The 23,004-nt window shown below is 42.1% G+C and overlaps 1 pseudogene; it reads right to left on the bottom strand.

The window, feature by feature from the left end:
- Positions 1 to 15,883: 15,883 nt before the first annotated feature.
- Positions 15,884 to 17,051, bottom strand: LOC143419108 (general transcription factor II-I repeat domain-containing protein 2A-like; annotated as a pseudogene).
- Between the last annotated feature and the right edge of the window lie 5,953 nt (positions 17,052 to 23,004).

The following is a 23,004-nucleotide window of genomic DNA, read 5'->3' on the forward strand; positions in this document are numbered from 1 at the left end:
GTAGGGCTGTCCTGGTTGACACGCCTCTGCAATGTTGCGTGGAGATCAGGGGCAGTACCTGTGGACTGGCAGACCGGGGTGGTGGTCCCCATCTTTAAGAAGGGGGACCGGAGGGTGTGTTCCAACTACAGGGGGATCACACTCCCCAGCCTCCCTGGGAAAGTCTATGCCAGGGTGCTGGAAAGGAGAGTTCGTCCGTTAGTCGAACCTCGGATACAGGAGGAACAATGCGGTTTTCGTCCTGGTCGCGGAACAATGGACCAGCTCTTTATCCTCTCGAGGATACTTGAGGGTGCATGGGAGTTTGCCCAACCAGTCTACATGTGTTTTGTGGACTTGGAGAAGGCATTCGACCGTGTCCCTCGGGGTGTCCTGTGGGAGGTGTTGCGGGAATATGGGGTGTCTGGCCCATTGCTACGGGCCATTCGATCCCTATACAACCGTTGCAAGAGCTTGGTTCGCATTGCCGGCAATAAGTCGGACTCGTTCCTGGTGGGTGATGGGCTCCGCCAGGGCTGCCCTTTGTCTCCGGTTCTGTTCATAATTTTTATGGACAGGATTTCTAGGCGCAGCCAAGTGGCGGAGGGCTTTCGCTTTGGTGGCCTCAGAATCTCATCTCTGATTTTTGCGGATGATGTGGTTCTGTTGGCCTCATCGGGTGAGGGCCTCCAGCTCGCACTGGAACGGTTCGCAGCCGAGTGTGAAGCAGCAGGAATGAGGATCAGCACCTCCAAATCTGAGGCCATGGTTCTCAGCCGGAAAAGGGTGGAGTGCCCACTCTGGGTCGGGGATGAGTTCCTGCCCCAAGTGGAGGAGTTCAAGTATCTCAGGGTCTTGTTCGCGAGTGATGGGAGAAGGGAGCCGGAGATCGACAGACGGATTGGGGCTGCAGCTGCAGTAATGCGGACGCTGCACCGGTCCATTGTGGTGAAGAGGGAGCTGAGTGTAAAAGCCAAGCTCTCAATTTACCGGTCGATCTACGTCCCTAGATAAAGCGGATGAAGATGGATGGATGGATGGATGGAGGCACTGGAGGGTGCTCCTCCTGGGGACTGGGAGACTTCAACGCTCACGTGGGCAATGACAGTGAGACCTGGAAGGGCGTGATTGGGAGGAACGGCCTGCAAACCACAGTTTGTTTCAAATATATTTATTGAGAGCAAGTATCATGATTGTAGTTTTTACAAATTGACATAACATAGCTTATGCTCCTTTTTTTCTCTAAACTAACAAGGCAAATAATTAAACAACACCAACAACAACAAAAAAAAAAAAAAAAAAAAAAAAAAAAAAAAAAAAAAACCCGCAGTCACCCATAAGGGGTCCCAATACCCCGGCTGTCGACAAAAGGGAAGAGAAACAAGTAAACAAAGTTTTATATTTTCGGGTTAGCATTATAGTAAAGGGTGCCAGATTAATTCAAAATCTTTTACATTGTCATTCATACTATATCTTATTTTTTCAAGGTGAAGAGTGTTTATAAGTTCAGTAAGCCACATTTTTAATACAGGAGTCTCATTGCCTTTCCAAAGCTGCAGGATCAATTTCTTTGCAATAATCAAAGCATATGCCATAAACCTTTTTTGAGAGTGTTGTAAATTTTGTGTTTCGTTGGAAATCCCAAAGATGATTACTGTCGGATTTGGTTCAATCTTACTTTTAAAAATATTAGACATATAAGTAAAAATATCATACCAAAAACCCTGAAGCCTTGGACATAGTGCAAAACAATGTAACAGATTTCCATAGTGTATCTTGCATTTTTCACAGAGGGGGGAACACTCTGGATACATTTTGTGAAGTTTTTCCCTTGAATAGTGTAGTCTGTGTATAATTTTGTACTGAATTAAACAGTGACGGGAATTAATAAAAGGCGTATTTATGTTGTGTAAGGCCTCCTGCCAGAAATCTTCTGATAGGAGAGTCCCAAAATCTTTTTCCCACTCCTCTTTGATTGAAGTAGTTGAAGGTATATTCATCTCCTGTATTGAATTATAAAATAATGAAATTCTCTGTTCAAACCCCCTTCCATCACTAAGACATCTGTCCAAAGGATCGGACGATATGTTTTCAAATTGTGGCAGGTATGTACGGATATAGTCTCTTAGTTGAAGATATCTAAAAAAATGACTGTGAGGCAATCCAAATCTATCTTTTAAATGTTGGAATGACATAAAAGTATCATTTAGGTATAAATCTTTTAATTTACAAATTCCCAATTCCTGCCATGTATTGAAAGCTCCGTCTACACATGATGGAAGGAAAGAGGGGTTAGCTGTAATGGGTGTACACATTGATAGTTTTTTCAATTTGAAGTGCTTAATTATTTGTCTCCAAATTTGTACGGTATTATAAATCACTGGATTCGAATTGTAATAGGAGTTTGTCAAAGGAATAGGAGAGAGTAGTATTCCACCAACACAGTAAGGAAGGCAATCCTCCCGCTCCATCTGTAAGCCGTTAGGAAGTATTGCTGTGTCATCCAATAGAAGGGAAATTATTCTTAAATTTGATGCCCAGTAGTAGTACATAAAGTTAGGTAGTGTAAGTCCACCAAGGGATCTATGTTTACATAGGTGGTCTTTTTTTATTCTATGTGTTTTATAATTCCATATAAATGGCATAATGATGGCGTCCATCTTTTTAAAAAAAGATTTGGGCAGGAAAATTGGGATGTTTTGAACCAGATACAAATACTGCGGGAGGAATACCATTCTTATTGAATTCACTCTCCCTATTAAAGAAATAGGAAGTGTCCTCCAGTACTGAATGTTATTTTTAAGTTTCTCCAGTAAGGGAAGAAAATTCTCTGTCATTAGGGAGCTGTGTTTTTTTGGTATTGTAATGCCCAAGTAAGTGATTTTTTCATAGGTTATTTTAAATGGGAGAGATGTAAGCCATTGTTTATTCTCTAATTTAATGGGCAGTATTTCGCTTTTTCCCCAGTTAATCTTGTAGCCTGCGAAAGTACTGAATTTATCAATCACGGAGAGAATTGCTGGGAGGGATATTAATGGTTTTGTTATGTATAATAATATGTCGTCAGCATAGAGCGATATAGAATTAGAAGTGTATGTTGTATCATAACCGTGTATATCCATATGGGTTCGAATTGTCTGTGCTAAGGGTTCCAAAGCCAGGGCAAATAATAAAGGACTAAGAGCGCATCCTTGTCTTGTACCTCTGCTGAGTTTAAACTGAGTTGATAGTGTCTGATTTGTAAGAATTCTGGCTGTGGGATTATTATAAAGTAGTTTTATCCAAGAGATGAAATCTTGTCCCAGTTGAAATTTTTCTAGGACTGCAAAGAGGTAGGACCACTCCACATGATCGAATGCCTTTTCGGCATCCAAGCTAAGTATAAGTAGGTCCTGTTGTACCTTGGGGGAATAGATTATATTAAATAGACGTCGAAGATTATTAAAAGAACTCCTGTTTGGAATGAAACCTGTTTGGTCTGAATGCACCAATTTATCTATTACTGTATTAAGTCTACTCGCTAGTATTTTAGCCAGAATTTTTTGATCAGAATTTAATAGAGAAATAGGTCTATATGATCCCACTTCCTCCAATGCTTTGCCTTTTTTTGGAAGTACTATAATAGTTGCTTCATTCAATGTTGGAGGTAGGGTGCTCATTTTGTATGCATGGTTATATAATTTAAATAGATATGGACTTAATTTGATCTTAAAGTATTTATAAAACTCATTCCCTAACCCATCAGGGCCTGGACTCTTGTTGTTTTTTAGTAATCCGATAGATTTTGTAATTTCTTCAATTGTGATCTTAGCGTTCAAAATATTGGCATTTGTCTGGTCTAACACAGGAAGATCACATTTATCTAAAAATTCCTGCATTTCATTAGGCCCTGCAGTGGGATGAGAAGTATAGAGGGATTCATAAAACTGTCTAAAGTTATCGTTAATATCTTTGTGTGATGTGACCAGATTTCCGTTACTTGTTCTGATTTTATGAATCGCTCTATCATTTTCTAGTTTCTTTAGTTGTCTGGCTAGCAACTTATGGGGTTTATCCCCAAATTCAAAATAGTTCTGTCTCACAAAAGTGAAAGTTCTATTAATATTAATAGATAATATTTGGTTTAGTTTATATTTTAGTGCACAAATAGTATTATACTTATCTAAAAAGGAGCCATTGCATTATTGACGTCCAGTTCGTGGATTCTTTTTTCTAAATTTAGCTGTTCTAATTTATTCCTTTTGTTCTGTGACGCTTGATATGATATTATAAACCCCCTGATATAAGCTTTAAACGTTTCCCATAGTATATCTGGAGAGGTCTCAGCATTATCGTTTATATCAAAGAATAAAGACATCTGAGAGTTTATATATTGTTTAAATTCTAAATCGTTCAGTAATTGTGGGTCAAATCTCCAATTTCTGTATGTTTTAATGGGGTTACTAAGTGCAAAGGAGCAAGTAACGGGGCAGTGATCAGAGATAATAATATTATGATAGGTTGCATTTCGAATTAGGGGGAGCATTTTTCCATCCACCAAAAAATAATCAATCCTTGAATAACTATTGTGTACGTGGGAGTGGAAAGAATACTCTCTGCCTGATGGATTTAAAATTCTCCACGCATCACAGATATTCATATTCTTCATATATGTTTTAATAAAATTACTGCTTTTACACGGTGTGATTTTTTTGGACAAGGATTTATCCAAATATGGGTCTAATACTAGGTTAAAGTCACCTCCAATTATTAAATTACTGTTGGGTATATCCGGAATTAAGCTGAAGACCTTTCTATAGAATTCTGGATCGTCATGGTTGGGCCCATAGACATTCAGTAGAATAATTGGAGTAGTATGCAGCTCCCCAGTCACTAATACATATCTCCCATTCTTATCAACTATAGTGGAGTTAAGTTTGAACGGGGTATCTTTCTTAATTAAGATAGCTACCCCTCTAGTTTTGGCGGAAAGTGTTGAGTAGTACACCTGATTTATCCATCTACATTTAAGTTTATTGTGAGCCGCATTTTTCAAGTGAGTTTCTTGTAAAAAAATAATATCCACGTTAAGAGATTTCAAGTACGATAAAACTTTGCCTCTTTTAACAGGTTCATTTACACCCTTTACATTCCAAGTACAAAAAGTTAAATCCACATTTTTTACCTTTCCATTATCTTGCATTTGTATACTTTAGGGCGGCTTAATTCTCATATTTTCCATATTCGTACAGTCGAGATATGGGTCCCAACCCTCACCCCCCACCCCCCTACCCGTGTGTAACCGTGACAAAAAAAAAACGTAAGCAATGCATCCCCTTCCGTGTATCCCAGAAAAAAAAAAAAAAAAAAAAAAAAAATTCGAGGGGATGCTATAACAAAAACTAAGCTTACCAAAATATTCTATCTCAAAACTTCCTTTGTCCATAGCTCCTGGGCAAATGATGATTTTTTATATCAAAGTAAGTACGTGTCATTGGGCCAGATGCAGCGCTCTGGTTTATCTACCTTATGCCGTCCTTATTGAGATCCAAATTTTTCTTGTGCTTCGTTGGGATCTATAAAGACCAGTTCCGTACCATTGTGTGTCACCCTAAGTTTAGCCGGGTATAGAAGTCCATATTTAACTCCGGGTTGGTCTCGAAGCAGGTTTCTTGCTGGAGTAAACGCTGCACGTCGTTTTACCACCGCCTGGGGTAGATCGCGGAAAATCTGAACGCGGATATCTCCGATCTTCAGATTTTTCCTGATGGAGATTCTTCGAAGTATTTCTTCCATAGTATGGCAATAGTGTATCCTCACAATCAAGTGTCGTGGCGGGGCCTCTTCTTCTGGGGTCACTCGTAGGGCTCTGTGTGCACAGTCCACCAGTGGGGTTTCGTCCAGGTCTAGTAGGTCTCGTAGTAGCCTTGCCGCAAAGTCTCTAGGACGTTGACCTTTTTCTCTACCTTCAGGTACTCCGGCTATCCTTATATTTTTCCTCTTTGAACGCCCTTCCAGATCAGTGCATTTTTCGGACAGTTGTTCCACTTTATTAGAAAGTTGTTTGACTTTTTCTTCTAGTTTCACCACGGAGTTAGAAGTGATTGTCGCTGATTCTGATAGATCTTTCAGCTGTGCATTGTAATTTTCCATTACCGTTTTTAGAGCTGTGATGGCTTCATTATTTTCAGCCCTTAGCGTTGCGATTTCCCCACGTAGGGTGTCGCAAACGTCTATTTTCATTTGAGTTATCTTATTATCCAAGGAAGTAATCGCAGAGAGTACTTGTTTGTTACCTTGTGTATATTCCTCGAGTGCGGAGTTAACTGGCGTGCCAGCTTTGGCGCCGTCATTTTCAGTTGAGGCCACATCAAATTCGGTCGTTTCTGTCGCCACTAGCTTCGGATTTAGTTTTTTTGGAGGCATTTGGAGAAGAATGCACTCTTCACAATCCCTATGTTGCTTTGTGGGAAGAAGATGTATTACTTTGATATTTGTCGAAATTTCGTAAAATCAGGTGCAGGAGCTGTGGCACACGCGTCTTCACCCTCTCATTATCTAACCGGAAGTCGTGGTTTTTTCGCAAACCACAGTTTGGCCATAACGAACACCATGTTCGAACATAAGAGTGTCCGTAAGTGCACATAGCACCAGGACGCTCTAGGCCGCAGGTCGATGATCGATTTTGTAATCGTATCACCAGACCTGCGTCCATATGTTCTGGACACTCGGGTAAAGAGAGGGGCTGAGCTGTCAACTGATCACCACCTGGTGGTGAGTTGGATCAGGTGGCGAGGGAGAACGCTGGACAGACCTGGTGCACCCAAACGTACAGTGAAGGTATGCTGGGAACGTCTAGCAGAGGCCTCGGTCCACGAGATCTTCAACGCACACCTCCGGCAGAGCTTCAACAGCATTCCGAGGGAGACTGGGGACATTGAGTCCGAATGGACCATGTTCAGCACCTCCACTGCCAAAGCCGCTGCACAGAGCTGCGGCCGCAAGGTAGTTGGTGGCTGCCGTGGTGGTAACCCCCGAACCAAATGGTTGACACCAGAGGTGAAGGGAGCCACCAAGCTGAAGGAGGAGTCCCACCGGTCTTGGTTAGCCTCAGGCCAAGCAGAATGCTGTGTGGGTGGTGGCGGAAGCAAAAGCTCTGGTGTGGGAGGAGTTCGGAGAGGCCATGGAAAAAGACTTTTGTACTGCCTCGAAGAGATTCTGGCAAACCATCAGGCAATTCAGGAGGGGAAAGCGGTGCTCTACCTGCACTGTGTTTAGTGCGGTGGAGCGCTGCTGACTTCAACTGAGAAAATCGTCAATTATTTACAAGTCAGTAATCAGAATTTGACATTATATAGTCCATACATATTTAACTATCTACAAGTTTACACTCATTTACAATATACACATAAAACAATTTAAGCTCATAAACCAAAACAACCACAAACTACAGTTTTACATAAACTAAGCACCCTGTGGTTAACACCCACTAAATCTCTGAGCTCTGTGGAAATAATCTCACAAAGCTCCGGTATGTCTGATGCCATTTGAGATGAAAAATAATAATTTTACAATCTTCTGGAAGTTTTACCACCACACATTACTTGAGTGACTGCAGGTGATCATGGAGGCAGATGTAGTTCAGAGGACAAAGCATGACAACTCTGGTGCTGTGGTCACAGGTGCAGGTAATTAAAGAAACTTTACAGTGTAAAGTTTACACTGTCTAAAGTTTACAGCTGCTGGGCTGTGCCAACACAGGCAGCCTTACACAGGCCCTTGATGGTATACGCTGGCACATGTTGCTGCAGACATGTCAGGCTAAAGACGCCACAAATGATCCTGTGATAACCAAAGCAGTTAGTTACAAAGCAAAACAGATTTATTTTATCCCAAAAAGTTGATTCTGTTCATCTGGACGTTTTCAGTGGGAGAAATGTTTCGTCACTCATCCAAGTGACTTCTTCAGTCTCAGCTGACTGCAGGTTTCCAGTCTTATAAACAGGACATTTGCACAATGACTGAAACCAGCCCACTGAATGAACAATGGGCTGTGAGTTCAGTTCCTTGGTCATTAATATGCAAATTGATTTATTTTATGTTCAGTTTTGGGGGAAAAGTTTCAATACACATTTTCTGGCGCTTTCTTCAAACTGGCATCAGCACCACAGTCTGACTAAATAAAGCGACGGTGAAACTCACTGCAGCTCAGTAGAATGGTTTTGGTTGGCACAAATGGACAGGCCCTACCTGTCAGCTCCCAGCGGGGCCGTGCTGGGCAGAATGGGAGCCAGTGCTGTACTGATTATCAGTTGCTGTTTAATTTAAAAATATTCTCTTTCATGAAGCCGAAAACAAAGACGTGAAAAGAGAAGGAGATTCCCAGTCCACCATGGAGCTGTTAGACACATATATGAAAACAGCGTCCTGTATTTAGGTCATTTTCCCTGCAATAACTCACTCAGAAATATTAAAATTAAAAGAAAAAAATAGGTAAGCCTTTAATGACAGATGGCAAATGTCCAGAAAGGTTGAGTACAAACAAGAACTAAACTAGACAAAAATAAAAGGAGAGCAAACAAAACTCTGCACCCAGTGCTGATTGGATACAGGTGAAACCAGTTCCACGCAGGGGAAACTAATAAGGGTGCGGTAGGTGATCAAACAGGAGGGAAACTGAGAGAAGCCAAAACACCAGTGTATTAAGGGTGTATTAAGGCATGAAGTTATTTCTCTTATTATTATTCCTCCTGTCTGTGACCCTGGAGTCACTCTCAGTACATCACATTGAAGGACGCATCAATTCCTGAAATACACCTGAGGCGTGGAGATGAGGAGGACGCACAGGTGTACCCTTTGCAGAAGTGTTTTTAACTTTTTGAAACGAAGCTGTGGCACACAGCTGGAATATAAATATTATATATTATATAATATTTGTTTAGGTATTTAAGATGAAAAGCTGTGTGCTGAAACTTTCTGGCCTTCAGTGTTTCCATGCGCGTGCCGCTTACTGTGAAAACAATTAAAAATAGCCATGAGTCATGGAAACACCTAAAATCACAGAGCAGTAGTTGGGCCATAACACAACAATTTATGATGCAAGTGTGTCATACAGAGTATTTAATTTAATTGTTTTAAAATGCGCTCCAGAACGAGGATGGGTCATTTACTTAAAACTCGTCGGTTCACATCTCCACAATGACCAAAAATGAGGTGAGGCTCAGTCATTAGGCAAGGAGTATAAGACAACATTTATTTAAAGATCCTAAAATCATCTTTAAATAACTGAATTTGAAAAATTCAAGGACGTAGAGAGTGAAAACGAAAGTATTACTTAGGAGCTTGGAAAGAAAAGCGTCTGGACTTCTTTAAGTTGCTTGAAGATGTTTCACCTCTCATCCAAGAAGCTGAGGTGAAACGCTTTTCTTTCCAAGTTCCTTAGACTATGATGACCTGGATGACTGAGAACCTTCACAGACGAGAGTATTACTTATTAGCAAAAACCCCATTTAAAAAAACCCCACTAATTTTTAGGTCAACATTTATGCACCTCTTTGTTTTCCAACACAAAGCACAGAGACGTTGACCTGTATTTGAATGTGATCTAACAGTTCCTTCACACTCTAATAACTCATCTGTAGTTCGTTGTAATGGAAAAGGAAATCGACTGGAATTTAAATAGTGAACTGTTTGAACTTACCATTCAGACTACAAGCCACATTAAAACACACATTTATACACTGAGTCTGTACACGTGAAGCACTCACATCCACGGCCAATTTACAGCTACCTGTGGGTGACAGATGGAGACCCTGGAAGAAACCAACAGTCACAGGAACAACATGGAAACTCCCCACACAGGCACCAGCCAACCAGAAAATTTGAGCCAAAGGATTTGTAGTTGTAGATGCGTTGAACTCCCTAAATGCTTTGTGTTTAAGTATCGTAACATGTGTTTTGTCTCTTAGTTATATCAGTGACCACCAGAAAAATGAAGAAGAACCAAAAGTAGATTTAAATTGGAGAATAATGTTTGATGAGTTTGATGGTGAAGTGGAGCGTGAGAAGTTCTTGCATATTGCTGTGGGATCAGCACTAACCTGGGCATCATATGGACAACCCTCAGCTAACTTATAACCTTTGGGTGTAAAATGATGCATGCCTACTGGAAGCCTTATGAAAACGTTCCTTTGGAGTTGGTATGCTGAGCTACAAGGAGACCCTGGGATACAGATGGAATTTAGTGGAGCAGGTAGACTCCCTTTCATTCTTTGGAATACCCTTCTTATCCTGCTACCACCATGACCTTGCAGACTCTCTGGACAAGCAGAAGACAATTGATGTTGATGAGGCAGCTGCCGCCCATAAAAGTCCACCTACTCACATTTCAGTGATCTGTTCATAGCTCGAATCTTGATGTCCACAAAGTACACGTTTGCATAACAGCACTGAGCTGTAGTCACTGTGCCACACTCACTAAATTAGTATGCATGTGGTGGTGTGAGCTAAGACTCAAAGGGATGCTAGCGACTGGTAAATAAAACACGAAAAGCTATCATAACAACGTGTGAAGGGTGTTGATGAAAATATTCAGACTTTGATGAATACATTTTTGGAAAGTCATTACAATGTTGAGTTCATTAAATCAGTTGTAAAACCTGTTTGTCTAACTTTATAGCACAACAAATTGGTTTTCAACATGTTTTTCTTTGGTTTTTTGGGGTTTTTTTTCCAGTTATTGTGGAAATTAGTGTCACGGCTGTCACTAGCGTCCCCTGTTACACAATAGAACAGTGGAGCTGGGACGCAACGAGAAGGTCTTTAATCTAATTCTTTCTTTGACCATGACAGCCGTTTATTTGCCTCAGTCAGAATACCAATGCTGTTTGTCACCAACGGCAGATAAAGGCTCAAATCATTGACAAACATCAGGAGAAGCATCTTGGATTTGACACCATATAACTAAAGGGACCGATGACGTGTTCGGCTTTTTCTTAAGGAAGTACCGGAGAAAGGCTGTCGTTTAAATGATTTCATTTACTTCAGCTGTTGAAATTACAAGTTTACAGCACCGGACCTCCATGTAAAATCAGCCGTCTGCTTTCACACAAATGATGACCCTCAGAGCAGACCGTCCAGTTTTATACCCCAACAGTCACAATAAAACGTGTTTTTATCTCCTTCCGGAAGCATCGTGGCGGTCCTGCTGTCTCCCTGCTGGATCTTCTCCTCTCTCCGTTCATGTCCAACCTCGCCTCGTATCTGCTCCTTTCCTGGTGTAACAGATGACACACCTCCCTGCCTAGCCTTGATTATTAATATTATCTCACTGATTCTATTTACTATCTAAGTTTGGGACTTTCAGTTCGGACTCCGCTGGCCCAGAAAGTATCCTCCTGACTGTTAACCAGTTATGTAAGCATGTTGCAAACCCTCTGCTTTCTACATGTCAGTCAATAATTCAATTCAGTCATAGAAGCTTGTCAATGAAGCTTTGACCCTCAAAACACGGAGCTCCAACTCTTTGATGAGCACATCGCAATGTTTATATAAAACTCATAAAAAAACAGCTATTTATAATCATTTTATTCCTAACACCAGCAAAGCTAATGATGGGGTATTAATTAGCTGCACTGTAAATGAAGATGCTGCCTCTTTAAATTTCAGAAATGCAGACTTGGCTTACTGGAGGCCTAAATGGTGCTTACTCCATATTAGCATTGCAACAGCCTGAATACAAGCTTGTTTAGTTAAAACATTACCAACAGTGCCGGAGGTCCACATTTAATTAAGCCCGGTAATAAATTATCAAAGCTTTCATCTGTGAATGTCTCCACCTCTGGGGATGGGGAGGATTTCTGCTCGACGCACCTTTAAAGTTATGTGCCGCATAGCGCTTCTCAACCTTTTCTGCACACCTGCAGTATTTTGTAATCACTCCACACTAAGCTAGCTCACACTAAGCTTTCGCCTGAGATGCTGCAGAGATGGAGAAAGTGCTCAAATGTTTTCATTGTTGGCCATTGTTCATCTGAATGTTTTCATGGCGTTTGAATGTTAAGCTTTAAAAAAAAGAAGAAGAGAGACTGAAGGGGGCATTTTTAGAAGCCAAATCTGGGCTGCAAGCATATCCAGTGTAATTCTTTATGGTCGAGCTCTTAATTGAGTAGAGAAGATGGTGGGGCCAGATTATTCATTTAAGTGAACTGGCCCGAATTCTCAACTAGCCTGAAAAGCCCTCTCTGGGTTGGGCAATGGAGGCAAGCGGAGAGGCAGCGCTGCTGGACGTGGTAGCAGCGCTACTGTGAGGGTAACAGAAGGACCAACACAGTGGGGGGGCATGCACTCCGGGGCTGATGGGAAATACTGCTGCCTTAATATGCAATGCAGGACTAGATCCACCCTGGGCTTGCTGATCCTCGAGTGCCATTTTTGTGCCAGTGGTCAGACACACTAGAATAACAAAGCATACAAAGCAAAAGAGCAAAAGACAGAAAGTGAGGCACAGGCATGGAAGGCTGGAGTGAGGTGGGGACAGAAAGAGGTAGAGAAAAAGGCGGGTAGTAACAAAAGTGGAAAACACAGCAGACTACCAGTGAGATAAAGGTCAAAAAGACAGAAAACAAGAATAAAAACTTATAAAAGTACGTGTCTGTGTGACAGTGTGAGAGGGCTGTTTTGACTCGGGGGAAGAAGTAAGGCGGAGGGAATGATAAAACAGACGGCAGACACAGGGAGAGATGAAAGCCGGTGCAGACCTTGAGCTTTCATTCGTCTCTCTGATGGTACTCTGGCGCTGTTGGAGCCTCTGGATGTCGCACCAAAATGTGCTTCAGCTTTGCACAGCCTTTCTTCTGCTTGGAGTGGAAGGCCCTCAAAACGAGACATAGTTAAAATGAGCTGGTGAGTCAGCACAACTGAGCAGTCTCTTCAAAACATGCTGCACCACCACCTGCAGAAACAAACTTTTCCTCTGTCTTTTTAAGGTTGAACCGGGGAGTGTGAAGCAGCAGACTACAAAAGATGTCGTTTTTATTCTTAATCTGAAAGAGTGCTCGGATTTTAGGCAGAAGAAGATAGAATCTGCTTTATTTCTGGAGATCATCCCTTTTAAAGTGGCAAGTGTTTCCAAAGAAGATTTCACCAGATCTTGGTCTAATACATGAAAACAACAGATACAACTAAAGACTTACTATTGTTGCAGATACATATTTGAAACAGCAATAGAGATCATTTCAAAACTCCCTGAAAAGCCTTCAGTTAATCCAAAATGCTGCAGCAAGAGAACTGACAGGGACTAGAAAGAGAGAGCGGATTCTCTTCATTGGTCCTTCTGCTTACATATAAGGTGTTGAATATTTAAGGTTGCATTTTATTTTAGAGACATATCACTTCATTAGCGCACTTCATCCTCAGACTGCTGGCTTACCTGAGGTTCCTGGGATATTTAAATGTAAAATGGAAGGACAGTCTTCAGCTTCCTGGCTGAATCCTTCCTTCCAGGCCAGCTGCTGGGGTTCCCGTGATGCACATTTCTTCTCTCCTCACCTTTTTTGTTCCGTCTTCCTGCTCTCACTGTCATGCAAGAGGAGCTCATCTGACCCAGCCTTTTGAAATTATTGGTGATTTCTTTGTGTGTAATATGTCGAGATGTCTCGTCTTCCCTTCCTGTGTGTCGCCAGCTCGTCATCTCTCTCTCTGTCGTGTTCCCTCGCTCCCTCTCTCATCTGCCCTTCCTCCTGTGTCAAGCTCATGTGTAAGTCTCCGTCTCAGTGTTTCCTGTTTTATTTTGATAGTCTCGTGTTTCCATGTTCAGTGTGTTTAGTTTTGCTTCCCCTGTGGCATCGTGTTCATTTGTTTTCAGCTGTGTTCCTCATGTGTTTCCATTTCTCTCATTGCCCTTCTGTGTATTTAAGCCCTCTGTCTCCCCTTGTTCATTGTTCATCTTCCCAACCCCCTGAGCCACTGTGGTTATTTGAAATATGATTTCCTTTTCACTTGTAAACAATTGAGCCCAAACCCAAGATTTCAACCCTCTGAGGTGTAACTTATCCTTATTTAGAGTATATTTTGGAGAAGGACATAAGTGATTTTTTGGGGGGGGGAAATGTGAACAGTTTTTGATCTCATCCAAATTGTCTGATTATTTTCTTTTTTCTGTAATTGCAAAGACTTTGGAATACAATGCACTAAATACAAAAATGATTATTCTGATTGCTTTTGGGTTAAACTTAGTGGGGCTGTGGAATTCGGGTCGTCATCATCAATACTACTTAAACCTTCGAGGGTTAAAGGGTCCTGAACCAAAGTCCATAAAGGTTTCTCACTTTAACTTCAAACTTCCACTACAGGTTTCCGCACTACACAGTGGGTGTTCTATTCATAACGAAAGCTCTTTTATAACTGCAGCTACATTTGATTGCACTCCCGGATCCATTTGCATCTACGATTTGAGTTTATACAAAGCAATTAAGAAGACGCCGTTGTCTAAACTCTTTGTATACGAATGCCAGATCAGCTTGTATATAGCTTGACAGGTCTGGAGCGCCTATAATTACAGTTGCTGAGCTGTGATTGGAGATGTGATGTTTGTGTGGTTTAGAGCGGAGTCAATTAACTGGTATCACCTGCGTGCTTACAAAGCCAGATGCCCTCCTTTAAAGTCTCGCTAACAATTAAAACATATCTCTGCATGTGATACATAGTGAGGACAGCCTACTAAATCAAAGCCACAGTCTATTAAAAGTGTAATCAGGCACAGCATGGTGGGACTGCAGGCCTAGTTTGACCCCATCAAGACTTAATGAGGTCCGCCGAGTCGTTAACCTGCACATTTAAATAACATGCATCAATATTAATAGGTTATTAATGACTCAAAGCAATTATGTATACAGCGGACTGGGCAGAGAGCTGAGCAGAGACAGTAAGAGCAGAAGAGAGAGAGACAGTGATACTTTTAAGAGCATTGGGACGTGTGTGTGTGTGTGTGTGTGTGTGTGTGTGTGTGTGTGTGTGTGTGTGTGTGTGTGTGTGTGTGTGTGTGTGTGTGTGTGTGCGATGTTATGTGTGGTTATCAGTGGTGATGTATTGTAAACTCTCAAATAAAAGCCAGTGTTCAAATATTGGAGTTTCGAAATCATTGAGTCAGCAGGAAAGACCACAAAGGTTTTTATTAGAATGCACGTATGCTCTGGGTCCTACAACACCACTGCTTCTGTTGGCCTGCCTCTCTCACTGGGTCCTAGTTCTTGGTTGCTTCTGCCTCATCAATGGGTTGCCCTTCCCTTGCTTGGGCATTTAGTTTATCCCAAGAAGTCTTGCTTGGCCACATTGAAGGCGCCTGATTCTCCGACCTGCGAAATGTTTTCGTCAGGTTTAGTTTTAACATGTTCACTTTATTGTTTTGGGGGTTTTGGAGGTGGAGGGTGTTGTTTCAGGTATTTCTGCTTGTTCGTTACCACAGTTAGATTTCGGCTAGGACAGGGGTGGGCAAACTTTTTGATTCGTGGGCCACATTGAGTTCTAACATTTGACAAAGGGGCCGGAACAGGAGCAGATAGATGGCATGCTTTGAAAACATCACCTCATTGGGGGAAAAATACACATCTTGGGATTTGGAGAAAACATGTGCTTTAATTTCCAAATGAAGAAAAGTATTACAATAAAATCTCTGACTTCGAAATGAGTCTTTAAGCACTGAAAATCAAATAAATGACCATTTTATTTTAGAGCACTGAAAGTTCTGTTATCCTTCAGCATATCACCATCACTCTCCTGATGCAGATGTACTTGTCCTGTTCCTTTTATTCAGTTTGTTTCCCCGGTGCCAAAAGTCAACAACGACAAGTGCAAGGACGAAACGGTTGCAGCAAGTCAGTCTGTGAAGCGTTATCTGCGCGCACTGTTTATTTTAACAACTTGCCTATCACGTAGACACACACATTTTAATGGGAGCAGTGTTGTTGTTCTCCTTTTTTAGCCAGCGCATCAAAGTCTGGAGTTTTGTTGTGGAGGTTCTCAGGATGGGTCTGAGGTGTAGGTCTGTTAACTTGGATCTGTGGCTGGCTTTGTTGATGTTCATGACGCTGAAGGTCTGTTCACACATGAAGGTAGAGCCGAACAAAGCCAACATCATCTGTGCTTTTCGCCTTAGATTTGGAAACGCGGCATCATTGAGTGAAGCATAGAAGTCATTTAGTTTCAGAGAGCTGAACTTCTCTTTTAAGGCAGGGTCGGACTGAAGGTCGATCAGTTCGAGCTGAAGCTCCTCTGGAGCTGTTTCGGGGTCTTGTGACAGAGGAAAGGCCACCAATTGAAGTGACTTTTCAATTTTATCGAAATCCAAAAACCGACGGCAGAATTCTCCGTGCAGTGCATCCAGTGACTCACTGTATTTCTTTACTTTTGCTCCGGCCTCTTTCAGCGTGGCTAGTGTAGGAAAATGAGTGAATGACTTGTTCAAAATCTGCCTGGAGAATAAAGCCAGCTTGGATTTGAAGGCTTTCACATTTGTGTACATGTCATGCACAAGCTGCTCCTTCCCCTGCAGTTTCACGTTGAGCTCATTCAAGTGTGAAAATACGTCCGTAGCAAACGCAAAGTCACACATCCAGCTCTTGTTGCTCAGCTCAGGAAATTCATCTTCCCCTGCCGCTCCAAAAACACGCCAATCTCCTCTTTGAGCTCCCACACTCGTTGAAACACTTTGCCCAAACTCAACCAGCGGACACGTTAGTGATAAAGCAGGTCCTGGTGATCCGCATCAGTTTCCTCCAGGAACGCAATGAATTGAAGGTTCTGAAGTTGACGAGTTTCACCACAGGATTCACAACATGTATCAGCTGTAACACTGATTTACATAGAGATTCCTGGTGGAGGATGCAGTGGAGGAAAATGACATTCTGGTCAGGGTTTTCATTTTTCACTTTATTCTGGATTCTCCTCAGCAGGCCAACGTTTTTTCCCGTTAAATTCGGAGATCCATCTGTGGTGACGTTAACAAGCTTACTCCAGGGAAGCTTCATGTTTTCGATGGCAGCAGACACCCGTTCAAACAAGTCCTCTCCCCGTGTTTGTCCTTTCAGAGACTCCATTGTCAAAAACTCCTCCGTTATTTCAAAAGTTTCGTTGATTCCTCGGATAAAAATGAGGAGCTGAGCAGTGTCTTTGACATCGTTGCTTTCATCCAGTGCTAAAGAATAAAAACTTCGCCTTTTTGTTTAATCTGCTGGTGATGTCTTCATCTATTAGTTCTACACGGCGAGTCACTGTCCGCCGTGATAAACTGATTTTCTCAAATTTGTCTCCGGGCACAAAATACCTGCTGTCTCTACCATACATTCTTTTAAAAATGGTAAATGGCCTGCATTTGTATAGCGCTTCAGAAACATCAGAATTGCAGGGAAAATAAAACATTAACACGGTTAATTTATTAAATTTTTTCAAGTTTGGCGGGCCGAATCAAAACGTTTAACCGTGGCCGTAGTTTGCCCATGCCTGCACAACAGTATTGACATTATTGCACGCAGCCAGATCAATTCCTTTCTCTTATTTCACAGCTATAGCTTGATTCTTTATCTTCACTTTTCATATTACCACAGTAATATATTATGAAGGAAAAAATGTCCATCCCGGTTTTCCCTCCAAGGCACGAGCGATAAGCAGAGTTCTGTCCTTTCCTTCTAAGATTCCTAATTATTTAAAGTAACACTCAGGTATGCCGTTCAGCGTGTTAGTACGAGCTCGGGAGCAGCTTGGGAGAACAAGAAAACAGAGACTGCTTTAGGTTGCCTTCCCAATCGACTCAAAGGTTTATTAAGTATACAACAGCTTATATAGAGGAAAAAAAGGTTCGTGTGTCAGCTTTCCCAGTTCAAACCGGTACAGACCAAATAAGGAAACGTCTTCCTGCCTTCTGAGCAAAGTATCCCTTGTGTAGTTTATCAGTTCAGCTACAATTTATGATCATCCCAGCAAAATACACTCCTAGACATAAAATACAGAGTTCTTTCATTAGTGAATTCTGAAACAAACCACCTAGCCTTTAACGAGCCTTTTCCAGGAGATAAAGAAAAAGGGAGGATGGGAGTAAGGAAGTGGTCTCATCTCTGTGGTGTTTTCGACCTTGGGGGACCAGCTTGTGAGTCTTACACATTAATTCTTGGGTCACAGAGAAAGAGAAAAACAACTAGTAGATGGGCCTTATTGAGTAACAGTTTTCCTGTATAAAACAATATCCTGTAAATGCTACCGTGGTATCAAAATATCACAACATATTACATGCATGTTTTGAAAATCTCCTCGGTTGTACATGAAATTATTTTTAACCATGTAAAACAAATAAATGAATTTCTTTTTCCTTTCAACTCTCTTATCCATGAAATTGTGATTTATATTTATAACCAACAAGATAATAGATTTTTGAATTATCCTTCAAGTTTTTTTTTTTTTAGATCATTTCGAACCAAAATCCAAGTTTGCTAAAAACAAATTCTAACTATCTAAATTCTATGTTTCTTTTCAAAATAAAAGAGTGGAAATACATTTATACAGATATAAAGAAAGCGAGAAAGAATAACAACAAAAGCAGTTTTCTCTACTGGGTTACAACTGTGATGGGATGCTACCTATGCAAGTCTGGCCCTGAAATTTCCTCCCTACTAAATATATAACACTCAACCGTTAGTCATATTGTAACAAAATTGGAAATGAGGCAACTTACCCATGAAGTTGTAGGCCACGTATAATCGCATAGCTCAGGCCCTTTAGTGCCAGTGGGGAAAAAAAACTCTTCATGCTTCAGCATTCCAAGACATTATGATTAATTTCATGTTTCCATCTTTGTGGGAAGAGTTTGGGGATGGCTCCTTCCTGCTCCAACAAGACTGTGCAGCGCTGTACAAAATGTGGAAGAACTTGACTGGCCTGCACAGAGTCCTGACCTCAGGAGACAGCACCTTCTCGTACAACACCAGACTTCACAAATGCGCTTCTGGAAGAATTGTCAAAAATTTTCATAAACCCTGTGGAAAGCCTTCCCAGAAGAGTTGAAGCTGTTATAGCTGCATATTGTGGGCCGGTATCATATCAAATACTATGGATTTAATCATCAGAATCAGAATCAGAATACTTTATTGATCCCTGGGGGAAATTATTTTTTGCTACAGTGCTCCATTTTAAACCAACATTAAGACAAGACAGACAATACGCTAACTAAGAATAGTACAATATATACATATATATACATACCTACATACATAAGTCACTCATAAATAAATAGTTGGAAAAGAAACATGTGTAGTTGTAGCAGCAAACAGTGTGTTAAGTGGATGTGTTGTACAGGGAGATGGCCACAGGCAGGAATGATTTCCTGTGTCGTTCAGTGGTGCATCATGGGTAATCTCAGTCTCTCACTGAACGAGCTCCTGTGACTGACCAACATGTCATGGAGTGGGTGGGAGGTGTTATCCAACATTGTCTTTATCTTGGACAGCATCCGCCTCTCCGACACCACCTTGAGGGAGTCCAGCTCCATCCCCACAACATTGCTGGCCTTACGGATCAGTTTATTAAGTCTGTTGGCATCTGCGACCCTCAGCCTGCTCCCCCAGCATGCAACAGCATAGAGGATCGCACTGGCCACAACAGACTCATAGAAAATCCTCAGCATTTTCTGGCAGATGTTGAAGGACCTCAGTCGCCTCAAAAAATAGAGACGACTCTGGCCCTTCCTGTAAAGTGCTGTGGTGTTTTTAGCCCAGTCCAGTTTATTGTCAATGTGTACTCCAAGGTATTTATAGTCCTCCACAATGTCAACACTGACCCCCTGGATTGAAACAGGGGTCAAGTGTTTCCTGGTCTTCCTGAAGTCCACGATCAGTTCCTTGGTCTTTGCCACGTTGAGCTGCAGATGATTCTGCTCACACCACGTGACAAAGGAGTCGACCACAGCCCGGTACTCTGTCTCATCATCCTGCTGATGCATCCAACCACCGCAGAGTCATCAGAAAACTTCTGAAGATGGCAGGTCTCTGTGCAGTGGCTGAGAATTTAGAATGTGATGGTATCATATCAAATACACTCAACAAAAATATAAACGCAACACCTTTGTTACTGCTCCCATTCCCCATGGGATGGACGTAGAGACCTAAAATTCATTCCAGATACACAATATAACCATCCCTCCCAAACAGTGGTCACAAATCAGTCCAAATGTGTGGTAGTGGGAACATCTGCCATATTGAGATAATCCATCCCACGTCACAGGTGTGCCACATCAGGATGCTGATCTGACATCATGAGTAGTGCACAGGTGTACCTCAGACTGCCCACAACAAAAGGCAGGTTTTTTGCGCTATTGGGGGTCTGGGGACCCAGAACCGGTCAGTATCTGGTGTGACCACCATTTGCCTCATGCAGTGCAACACATCGTCGCATGGAGTCTATCAGATTGTCAATTGTGGCCTGTGGAATGTTGGTCCACTCCACTTCAATGGCTGTGCGAGGTTGTTGGATATTCGTGGGAACTGGTACACGCTGTCGTATACGCCGGTCAAGCACATCCCAAACATGTTCAATGGGTGACATGTCCGGTGAGTATGCTGGCCATGCAAGAACTGGGACATTCTCAGCTGCCATCTGCCCTGAACAATGTGAACCATGATTCATCCGTGAAGCGCACACCTCTCCAACGTGCCAGACGCCATCGAATGTGAGCATTTGCCCACACAAGTCTGTTACGGCGACGAGCTGGAGTCAGGTCAAGACCCCGATGAGGACGACGGGCATGCAGTTGAGCGTCCCTGAGACGGTTTCTGACAGTTTGTGCAGAAATTGTTTGGTTGTGCAAACCAATTGTTCCAGCAGCTGTCTGGGTGGCTGGTCTCAGACGATCTTGGAGGTGAACCTGCTGGATGTGGAGGTCCTGGGCTGGTGTGGTTACACGAGGTCTGCGGTTGTGAGGCCGGTTGGATGTGCTGCCATATTCTCTGAAACGCCTGTGGAGACGGCTTATGGTTGAGAAATGAACATTCAATGCACGGGCGACAGATCTGGTTGACATTCCTGCTGTCAGCATGCCAATTGCACGCTCCCTCATTGCTTGTGGCATCTGTGGCATTTTGCTGTGAGACAAAACTGCACATTCCAGGGTGGCCTTTTGTTGTGGGCAGTCTGAGGTACACCTGTGCACTACTCATGATGTCAGATCAGCATCCTGATGTGGCACACCTGTGAGGTGGGATGGATTATCTCAATATAGCAGATGTGCCCACTACCACACATTTGGACTGATTTGTGACCACTGTTTGGGAGGGATGGTTATATTGTGTATCTGGAATGAATTTTAGGTCTCTACGTCCATCCCATGGGGAATGGGAGCAGTAACAAAGGTGTTGCGTTTATATTTTTGTTGAGTGTACTAAGAATGTGATGGGACAGACGAGCGAATACTCTTGGTAATATAGTTGTCATGGTCCTGGGTCGGTGACCCAGCGCTTTTGGTTTGTTATCATTTTCTAGATGATGATTGTTTAAGTTCTGTGTTATTTTCAATCTGCCTCTAAGTCTGCGTCTGTACCTGTCTGTCTATGGTGTCTCCCCATCTGTTTGTGAATCTGTCTGTTTAGTTCAATGTCTTGTCTGGTTCCATGTATCTGAGTTTCCTGTTTTATTGTGAAGGTCCGTGTCGTATGTGAGTGTGATCAGTTTACGTTTCCCCTGTCCCGTCAGCCCAGATTCCTCCCAGCTGTGTTGCCCTCCTGTCTCTCATCCCCTGATTACTGGTGTGTGTATTTAAGCCCTGTGTGTTCTCCTGCCTGTTGCCGGTTCGTCTGTGTTCCTCCGTGTCAGTCTGTATTACTCTGTGTCAGTCTGTGTTTCCACCGTGTCTTCTCCCTGCTGTTCATCGTCATCCTCCTCTGCTCGTTTTCATTCAGGTTTGTGCTCTGTAGTTTAGTTGTTTCCCAGTTTAGTTTAGTTCGAGCCCCGTTTGCTGTTTGTCCACATTCTTTTGTGTTCAATAAATCACCTTCACTCCTCTACGACTGCCTGCGCTTGGATCCTCATTTATTCCACACGGCTCGCCTCGGCAGCCGTGACAATAGTGTATTTTATGTTATTCGTAGTGAATTATTCACTTAATTTAAATGTAACTGTGTTACTTTTCCTTCTCTACTATGACCACAAATTCACAAAATATAATAACTGTGACACACCACTGCCACACTTCCTGTCTCCTGCACCCCACTCGAATGCTGTGACTGCTTCTCATCCCTTTGACAGCTGCCAGACTGTGGCAGGCTTCACTCCAGTTTACTCTTTCTAACTCTCCTTTGCCCACACATTTCAGATATTTTAATGTCTATGAAAGACGTTTCATTCCCCCCAGAATGACCAAACTCTAGTTAGATGTGCTACTTCAGTTAATACCACGGCTTTTCATGATTAGCCTTTATTTCCTGGCTAAAGATGAAAGCAGTCAGAGTGACTTCAGTGACTTTTTAATGAAAACCACATCAGTGACTCAGATGTGTTAACTGCAGATTTAGATTACTTCAGGAACTCTCGGGTGTACAGGTGCAGTCATTCCAAACTCAATAATAACCACGTTCTGCTTTATTGCACTTTTTGTCAGGAGACGTATTGGTTACTTATTAACTTCACGATCTTCTATTTCCTCTAAACATCTCTACATGCTTTGAAACTGTAAACTTTTAGTATCATACCATTCCACAGATTTAACCTATAACTGTACTTAACCCGTTTAGCACTCACGTCTCAACATCCCCAGAGCCACTCAGTAAAAGCTCAACCACTCAACAAGACGTGGGCTTTTTAAATACAAGGTATATTTAAAAAAAAAAAAAAAAAAGAAGAGGAAAATAAACTTTTGAAATCTCTGTTTGGGTTCAGGAGAAAATGTTTGTTATGATGACAAAATCTGGTATTTCCATTTGTGAGTGTATTTTATTAGGATTCAACACATGAGCATCATCCGTCAATACCTATTAAGCAATTTTCTAATCCAACAAACATTATTTATAAAAT

This window comes from Maylandia zebra, linkage group LG6, assembly GCF_041146795.1.
Source record: "Maylandia zebra isolate NMK-2024a linkage group LG6, Mzebra_GT3a, whole genome shotgun sequence".
NCBI lineage: Eukaryota > Metazoa > Chordata > Actinopteri > Cichliformes > Cichlidae > Maylandia > Maylandia zebra.